The 9,626-nt window shown below is 28.9% G+C and overlaps 1 long non-coding RNA gene across 2 annotated transcripts in view; it reads right to left on the bottom strand.

Moving 5' to 3' along the window:
* Nucleotides 1–9,626, bottom strand: part of LOC142220679 (uncharacterized) — a 116,538-nt gene that overhangs the window by 24,110 nt on the left and 82,802 nt on the right. The gene's annotated exons all lie outside the window — the stretch shown is intronic.

Below are 9,626 nucleotides of genomic sequence, written 5' to 3'. Positions count from 1 at the left end.
TTTCACAATTTTATTTCCTATAGAAAATTTTGTCAAAATTTTATTTCCTATAGCAAACTTTGTAAAAATTTTATTTCTATACAGAATTTTCTCAAAATTTTATTTTTATAGAAAATGTTGTCAAAATTTTATTTCTATAGAGAATTTTTTCAAAATTTATTTCTATAGAGAATTTTGTCATTAACATATACGATTGCTATAGATTATTTTGTCAAAATTTTATTATTTTGCCAACATTTTATTTCCTATAAAATTTTTAAGAATTTTATTTCTACCGAAAATTTTGTAAAAATTAATTCTATAGAACATTTTGTCAAAATTTTATTTCTATAGAAAATTTTTGTCAAAATTTTATTTCTATAGAAAATTTTTGTCAAAATTTTATTTCTATAGAAAATTTTTGTCGAAAGTTTATTTCTATAGAAAATTTTATCAAAATTTTATTTCTACAGAAAATTTTGTCAACATTTTATTTCTATAGAAAATTTTGTCAAAAGTTTATTTCTACAGAAAATTTTGTAAAAATTGTATTTCTATAGAAAATTTTGTAAAAATTGCATTTCTATACAAAATTTTATCAACATTTTATTTCTATAGAAAATTTTATCAAAATTTTATTTCAATAGTAAATTTTGTCAAAATTTTATTTCTGTGTAGAAAATTTTGTCAACATTTTATTTCTATAGAAAATTTTGTCAAAATTTTATTTCTATTGAAAATTTTGTCAAAATTTTATTTCTACAGAAAATTTTGTAAACATTTTATTTCTATAGAAAATTTTTGTCAAAATTTTATTTCTATAGAAAATTTTGTGAAAATTTTATTTTTATAGAAAATTTTTTCAAAATTTTATTTCTATAGAAAATTTTGTCAAAATTGTATTTCCTATAGAGAATTTTGTCAAAATTTTATTTCTATAGAAAATTTTATCAAAATTTTATTTCAATAGAAAACTTTGTCAAAATTTTATTTCTGTATAGAAAATTTTGTCAAAATTTTATTTCTATAAAAAAACTATCAAAATTTTATTTCAATAGAAAATTTTGTCAACATTTTATTTCTATAGAAAATTTTGTCAAAATTTTATTTCTATAGAAAATTTTGTCAAAATTTTATTTCTATAGAAAATTTTGTCAAAATTTTATTTCTATAGAAAATTTTGTAAAAATTTTATTTCTATAGAAAATTTTGTCAAAATTTTATTTCTATAGAAAATTTTGTCAAAATTTTATTTCTATAGAAAATTTTGTCAAAATTTTATTTCAATAGAAAATGTTGTCAAAATTTTTTTTTCGATAGAAAATTTTGTCAACATTTTATTTCAATAAAGAATTTATCAAAATTTTATTTCAATAGAAAATTTTGTCAACATTTTATTTCTATAGAAAATTTTGTCAAAATTTGATTTCCCATCTATAGCAAATTTTGTTTAAATTTTATTTCCTAAAGAAAAACTTTGTTACAATTTTATTTCTATAGAAAATTTTATCAAAATTTTATTTCCTACTGAAAACTTTGTAAACACTTTTTTCGATAGAAAAATTTGCCCAAATTCTATTTCCTATAGAAAACTTGGTAAAAATTTTATTTCTCTAGACAATTTTTTCACAATTTTATTTCCTATAGAAAATTTTGTCAAAATTTTATTTCCTATAGCAAACTTTGTAAAAATTTTATTTCTATACAGAATTTTCTCAAAATTTTATTTTTATAGAAAATGTTGTCAAAATTTTATTTCTATAGAGAATTTTTTCAAAATTTATTTCTATAGAGAATTTTGTCATTAACATATACGATTGCTATAGATTATTTTGTCAAAATTTTATTATTTTGCCAACATTTTATTTCCTATAAAATTTTTAAGAATTTTATTTCTACAGAAAATTTTGTAAAAATTAATTCTATAGAACATTTTGTCAAAATTTTATTTCTATAGAAAATTTTTGTCAAAATTTTATTTCTATAGAAAATTTTTGTCAAAATTTTATTTCTATAGAAAATTTTTGTCGAAAGTTTATTTCTATAGAAAATTTTATAAAAATTTTATTTCTACAGAAAATTTTGTCAACATTTTATTTCTATAGAAAATTTTGTCAAAAGTTTATTTCTACAGAAAATTTTGTAAAAATTGTATTTCTATAGAAAATTTTGTAAAAATTGCATTTCTATACAAAATTTTATCAACATTTTATTTCTATAGAAAATTTTATCAAAATTTTATTTCAATAGTAAATTTTGTCAAAATTTTATTTCTGTGTAGAAAATTTTGTCAACATTTTATTTCTATAGAAAATTTTGTCAAAATTTTATTTCTATTGAAAATTTTGTCAAAATTTTATTTCTACAGAAAATTTTGTAAACATTTTATTTCTATAGAAAATTTTTGTCAAAATTTTATTTCTATAGAAAATTTTGTGAAAATTTTATTTTTATAGAAAATTTTTTCAAAATTTTATTTCTATAGAAAATTTTGTCAAAATTGTATTTCCTATAGAGAATTTTGTCAAAATTTTATTTCTATAGAAAATTTTATCAAAATTTTATTTCAATAGAAAACTTTGTCAAAATTTTATTTCTGTATAGAAAATTTTGTCAAAATTTTATTTCTATAAAAAAATTATCAAAATATTATTTCAATAGAAAATTTTGTCAACATTTTATTTCTATAGAAAATTTTGTCAAAATTTTATTTCTATAGAAAATTTTGTCAAAATTTTATTTCTATAGAAAATTTTGTCAAAATTTTATTTCTATAGAAAATTTTGTAAAAATTTTATTTCTATAGAAAATTTTGTCAAAATTTTATTTCTATAGAAAATTTTGTCAAAATTTTATTTCTATAGAAAATTTTGTCAAAATTTTATTTCTATAGAAAATTTTGTCAAAATTTTATTTCAATAGAAAATGTCAAATTTTTTTTTTCGATAGAAAATTTTGTCAACATTTTATTTCAATAAAGAATTTATCAAAATTTTATTTCAATAGAAAATTTTGTCAACATTTTATTTCTATAGAAAATTTTGTCAAAATTTGATTTCCCATAGAAAATTTTGTCAAAATTTTATTTCTATAGAAAATTTTGTCAAATTTTTATTTCTATAGAAAATTTTGTCAAAATTTTATTTCTATAGAAAATTTTATCAAAATTTTATTTCAATAGAAAATTTTGTCAAAATTTTATTTCTGTATAGAAAATTTTGTCAACATTTTATTTCTATAGAAAATGATGTCAAAATGTTATTTCAAAAGAAAATTTTGTCAAAATTTTATTTCTATAGACAATTTTATCAAAATTTTATTTCAATAGAAAACTTTGTCAAAATTTTATTTCTGTATAGAAAATTTTGCCAAAATTTTATTTCTATAGAAAATTTTGTCATTTTTTTCATATAGAAAACTTGGTAAAATTTTATTTCCTATAGAAGATTTTGTAAAAATTTTATTTTCTTTGGAGAATTTTGTCATAATGTGATTGCTATAGATTATTTTTTCAACATTTGATTTCCTTTAAAAAAATCAAAATTTTTTTCTATACGAAATTTTGTCAAAATTTTATTTCATGAAAAAAATGAACTAGAAATGTATGCTTATTTGGCTTTGGCGACGAATTCTTTCTCGATTTGCGGCAAATATTGGATTAGTTTGACCGTACCATAACCCAAAAAAAGTTTCCAAATAATTGCATTTTCCTTCAAATTTTTGTCATCTTTAATTTTTAGCACCTTTTTCTGTAATAAAAATAATATAGATGAAATTATTTGATTTTATAAAATTTACCATTCGCCTGGATGGAGAAGCGAACCGCGGATCATACAGTTTGTTAGCCAACACACTATCCACTGTTATTGTCATCAACAGACAATCATAGCGTTGATGGCTAAACGAACAATCAGCGCAAACAGTCAAACAGTTCAATTTGTATAGCAAAGTTTTGGGCGCCCACGAGCCGACGTAAAGAAACTTTATTTAACAGAAATATACATTTAGTTGGCCACCGTGGAACAATGATTAGCATGTCCGCCTTGCATACAAAAGGTCGTGGGTTCTACCCCTCCTTTGAGTGAACACACTCGATATTTTTTTAAACACATATTCGAAAAATGTTCAGAAGATTCCGAGAAGATGTTCGACATTACATAGAACTATATTGAATTTTTACTATGAAACTTCATAAGTGTCTTATTGAAGACTTACCCCCATATTCAAAAAAGTTTACGTAAACTTTAAACCTATAACTACCATAAAAAATTCCTTCGATAAAGTGTCAGTAAGTTGTTATGAATATGGGCATTAAAAAAAATAGATAAGAACAGTACTTGATATAAATTAAATAGACTGTGTTTTTGGATCGAACAATTTTTTTATTGCAAAATAAAAAATGTTTGAAATTTTTGAAGAAATTCAAAAAACTCTAACAAACGAAAAATGTTTTCGGTACACGTTTTTGTTTTTCTTCGCGTATACTATTGAAAAAAATCCAATAGATTTTTTTCAATAGTATACGCAAATTTTTTTTATTGCAAAATAAAAAAAGTTTAAAATTTTTGAAGAAATTCAAAAACTCTAACAAAAGAAAAATGTTTTCGGTTTTTGTTTTTCTTTGCGTGTACTATTGAAAAAAAAAATCCAATAAAATATAATATAATAAAAAAGTCGGGTTTTTATTTTCAAATGTTTATGAATATATTCCGAAAAAAAGAAAATTATATCCGACCCAATAATCATAGTTTTGTCCATTGCTAGCCACAACTTTTCCCATCTTTCTGGCAACATTAGGATACCGCGATGAAAACTAGTCTTTTGACTCAATCTGCAAATCGATCAAATTCTCATAAGTACGAAAAATCTGATCAGACAAGTCGTTGATCGGAATAAGTGGTAATCAGAAGCAGCAATTTCTGGACTATACGACAGGCGAGGTAGGACTTTCCATGTGAGGTTTTCCAAATAATTTTTTTCGTGCTGCAAAATCACCTTGTGCCGCCTTTCCAAATATTGTGGCCATCTATTACACCATGCTCGGCTTAAACGCATCGATACATAGCTCCAAAGATCTTTTCACTCGTTCGCAATAGCTCATAGTACTGGGGTGCAGGTCCCACCACACAACATAAGCTTCTTTCCATGAATATTTCGGTTTGCCGTCTGTGTTGCGAAATGGCCGGGGTTAACCATACACCCATAGAAAAGATTATGAACGGATCAAAACGATCCGTTCATGAAATTGAATGTGATGTCAAATGGAGAACAGACGTTGTCAATCTTACAACGATAAAATGACATCATGCATTCATGATCTGAAAACCTAATGGTTACGAATTTATAAAAAAAAACAATTCCGCTACCGTGACTCGAATCTGGATTTTCTCCTCCATACGCGTTAACAGTCGCCTCAGCACATTGAACCACCGCCGGAGCTGCCATAAGAACGTCTAAGGAATATTTTAAGACTTTTCATGGCTAAAGAAAAACGAAAGCCGTTCAGGAAATCGTGAACGCCCGTTGACGAAACCGTGAACATTCCATTAATATTTTTTGTATATGTCTCCGTTTCATTTTGTTACCATGCGTTCACGATTTTGGAACGAAATATTTTCTATTCGTGTAACCTGCATACCTCAAATGAAGGGAGTCATAAATGTGAAATTTGGCACAACGACAAATCTGGAGATTAAAATTTCCAACGAGGTGTTTCTATACCCTCCACCATAGGATGAGGGGGGTATATTAACTTTGTCATTCCATTAGTAACACATCGAAATATTGATCTAAGACCCTATAAAGTATATATATTCTGGGTCGTGGTGAAATTCTGAGTCGATCTAGCCACGTCCGTCCGTCTTTTGAAATCACGCTAACTTCCGAACGATATAAGCTATCGACTTGAAACTTGGTACAAGTAGTTGTTATCGATGTAGGGCAGATGGTATTGCAAATGGGCAATATCGGACCACTTTTACGTATAGCCCCCATATAAACCGACCCCCAGATTTGGCTTGCGGAACCTCTTAGAGAAGCAAATTTCATCCGATCCGGTTGAAATTTGGGACGTGGTGTTAATATATTGTCTCAACATCTATGCAAATATTATCCATATCGGTCCATAATTATATATAGCCCCCACATAAACCGATCCCCAAATTTTACCTCCGGAGACCCTTGGAGGAGCAAATTTCATCCGATCTGGTTATATTGCCCCATATAAACCAATCCCCAGTTTTCAACTCCGGAGCTTCTTGCATGAGCAATATTCATCGAATCCAGTTGAAATTTGGTACATTGTGCTAGTATATGGCTGCTAACAACCATGCCAAAATTGGTCCATTTCGGTCCATAATCATATATAACCCCCATATAAACCGACGCTAAGATTTGGTTTTGGAGCCTCTTGGAGGCGCAAATTTCGTCCGATTCAGTTGAAATTTTGTATTTTGTATAAGTAAAGGGTGATTTGTTAAGAGCTTGATAACTTTTTTAAAAAAAAACGCATAAAATTTGCAAAATCTCATCGGTTCTTTATTTGAAACGTTAGATTGGTCCATGACATTTACTTTTTGAAGATAATTTCATTTAAATGTTGACCGCGGCTGCGTCTTAGGTGGTCCATTCGGAAAGTCCAATTTTGGGCAACTTTTTCGAGCATTTCGGCCGGAATAGCCCGAATTTCTTCGGAAATGTTGTCTTCCAAAGCTGGAATAGTTGCTGGCTTATTTCTGTAGACTTTAGACTTGACGTAGCCCCACAAAAAATAGTCTAAAGGCGTCAAATCGCATGATCTTGGTGGCCAACTTACCGGTCCATTTCTTGAGATGAATTGTTCTCCGAAGTTTTCGCGAGCTGTGTGGCATGTAGCGCCATCTTGTTGAAACCACATGTCAACCAAGTTCAGTTCTTCCATTTTTGGCAACAAAAAGTTTGTTAGCATCGAACGATAGCGATCGCCATTCACCGTAACGTTGCGTCCAACAGCATCTTTGAAAAAATACGGTCCAATGATTCCACCAGCGTACAAACCACACCAAACAGTGCATTTTTCGGGATGCATGGGCAGTTCTTGAACGGCTTCTGGTTGCTCTTCACTCCAAATGCGGCAATTTTGCTTATTTACGTAGCCATTCAACCAGAAATGAGCCTCATCGCTGAACAAAATTTGTCGATAAACACATTTCGAACCGAACACTGATTTTGGTAATAAAATTCAATGATTTGCAAGCGTTGCTCGTTAGTAAGTCTATTCATGATGAAATGTCAAAGCATACTGAGCATCTTTCTCTTTGACACCATGTCTGAAATCCCACGTGATCTGTCAAATACTAATGCATGAAAATCCTAACCTCAAAAGAATCACCCTTTATTTATATGCACACTAATGACCATGTGTAGGTATATGCACATTAATAACCACTAAATTTGCATCACTTCTTAAGGTGTGATGCGAATTCACTGCTTCTGATGTGTATTAAAAAAATAAATTGTGATATTTTGTCAAATAAATAATTTTGATATTTTTTTACCTATTTTTTAACCTCAAATATTTAAAAAAAAATTGCAATTTTTCTAGAATGGATTTAGACAAAATTTAAATAATTTGTACCATTTTATTATTTCCTACTGGAAACAAAAAATATTAAAATCACCGATTAAAAATATGCAAAAAGGGAGCTACGCAAAATTGAATTAAAATAACTTCCTTTTAAGTTAAAATAAAGAACATCGTTCACAGAGAAAAACATTCACGAAATTTTTCGAATTAAAATTTTAGTTGAGTCTTAAAAAATATTCTATTAAAAATTTTATTGATTCAACAAATTTTTTAATGGAATCAAAAATCAATCACAAAAATTAATAGTATCAATTAATTTTTTTAATTGGATCAATTAATTTTCTAATTGACTTTCAATTATTTTTTAATTGATACTATCATTTCTGTGATTGATGACATTTCAATTAAAAAACTAATTGGATCAATTAATTTCGTGATTGAATCAGAAAAATTTTATTTTTTTGGAGGAAATTTTTGAAAGGGCTTTTAAAGATGTGTCTTTAGAACAACTTCCAATTTTTTTATACCCTCCACCATAGGATGGGGGTATATTAACTTTGTCATTCCGTTTGTAACACATCGAAATATTGCTCTAAGACCCCATAAAGTATATATATTCTGGGTCGTGGTGAAATTCTGAGTCGATCTAAGCATGTCCGTCCGTCCGTCCGTCCGTCCGTCTGTCCGTCTGTCCGTCTGTCCGTCCGTCCGTCTGTCCGTCTGTCCGGCTGTCCGTCCGTCTGTGGAAATCACGCTAACTTCCGAACGAAACAAGCTATCGACTTGAAACTTGGCACAAGCAGTTGTTATTGATGTAGGTCGGATGGTATTGAAAATGGGCCATATCGGACCACGTTTACGTATAGCCCCCATATAAACCGATCCCCAAATTTGGCTTGGGGAGCCTCCCGGAGCAGCAAAATTCATCCGATCCGGTTGAAATTTGGTACGTGGTCTTAGTATACGGTCTCTAAAAACCATTCAAAAATTGGTCCATATCGGTCCATAATTATATATAGCCCCCATATAAACCGATCCCCACATTTGACCTCCGGAGCCTCTTGGAGGGGCAAAATTCATCCGATCCGATTGAAATTTGGTACCTGATGTTAGTATATGGTCTCTAACAACCATGGAAAAATTGATCCATATCGGTCCATAATTATATATAGCCCCCATATAAACCGATCCCCAGATTTGACCTCCGGAGACTTTTGAAGGGGCAAAATTCATCCGATCCGGTTGAAATTTGGTACCTGATGTTAGTATACGGCCTCTAACAACCATGCAAAAATTGGTCCATATCGGTCCATAATTATATATAGCTCCCATATAAACCGATCCCCAGATTTGACCACCGGAGCCTCTTGGAGGAGCAAAATTCATCCGATCCGGTTGAAATTTAGTACGTGGTCTTAGTATACGGTTTTTAACAACCATGCAAAAATTGGTCCATATCGGTCCATAATTATATATAGCCCCCATATAAACCGATCCCCAGATTTGACCTCCGGAGCCTCTTGGAGGGGCAAAATTCATCCGATCCGGTTGAAATTTGGTACCTGATGTTAGTTTACGGCCTCTAATAACCATGCAAAAATTGGTCCATATCGGTCCATAATTATATATAGCCCCCATATAAACCGATCCCCAGATTTGACCTCCGGAGCCTCTTGGAAGAGCAAAATTCATCCGATCCAGTTGAAATTTGGTACATGGTGTTAGTATATGGTCTCAAACAACCATGCAAAAATTGGTCCATATCGGTCCATAATTATATATAGTTCCCATATAAACCGTCCCCAGATTTGACGTCCTGAACCTCTTGGAGGAGCAAAAGTCATCCGATACGGTTGAAATTTGGTACATTTTGTCAATATATGGCCTCTAACAGCTATGTAAAAATTGGTCCATATCGGTCTTTAGTTATATATAGCCGATGACATATTACACAAAAATTGGTCCATATCGCCAAAAATAATCTACCAAAACTTTATTTCCATAGAAAATTTTGTCAAATTTTATTACTATAGAAAGTTTTGTCAAAATTTCATTTCTATAGAAAGTTTTGTCAAAAGTTTAT

Source organism: Haematobia irritans, chromosome 1 (genome assembly GCF_050003625.1).
Source record: "Haematobia irritans isolate KBUSLIRL chromosome 1, ASM5000362v1, whole genome shotgun sequence".
NCBI lineage: Eukaryota > Metazoa > Arthropoda > Insecta > Diptera > Muscidae > Haematobia > Haematobia irritans.
Note: the sequence above shows the minus strand (reverse complement) of the source record. Positions and strands in the feature narration are given on the sequence as shown.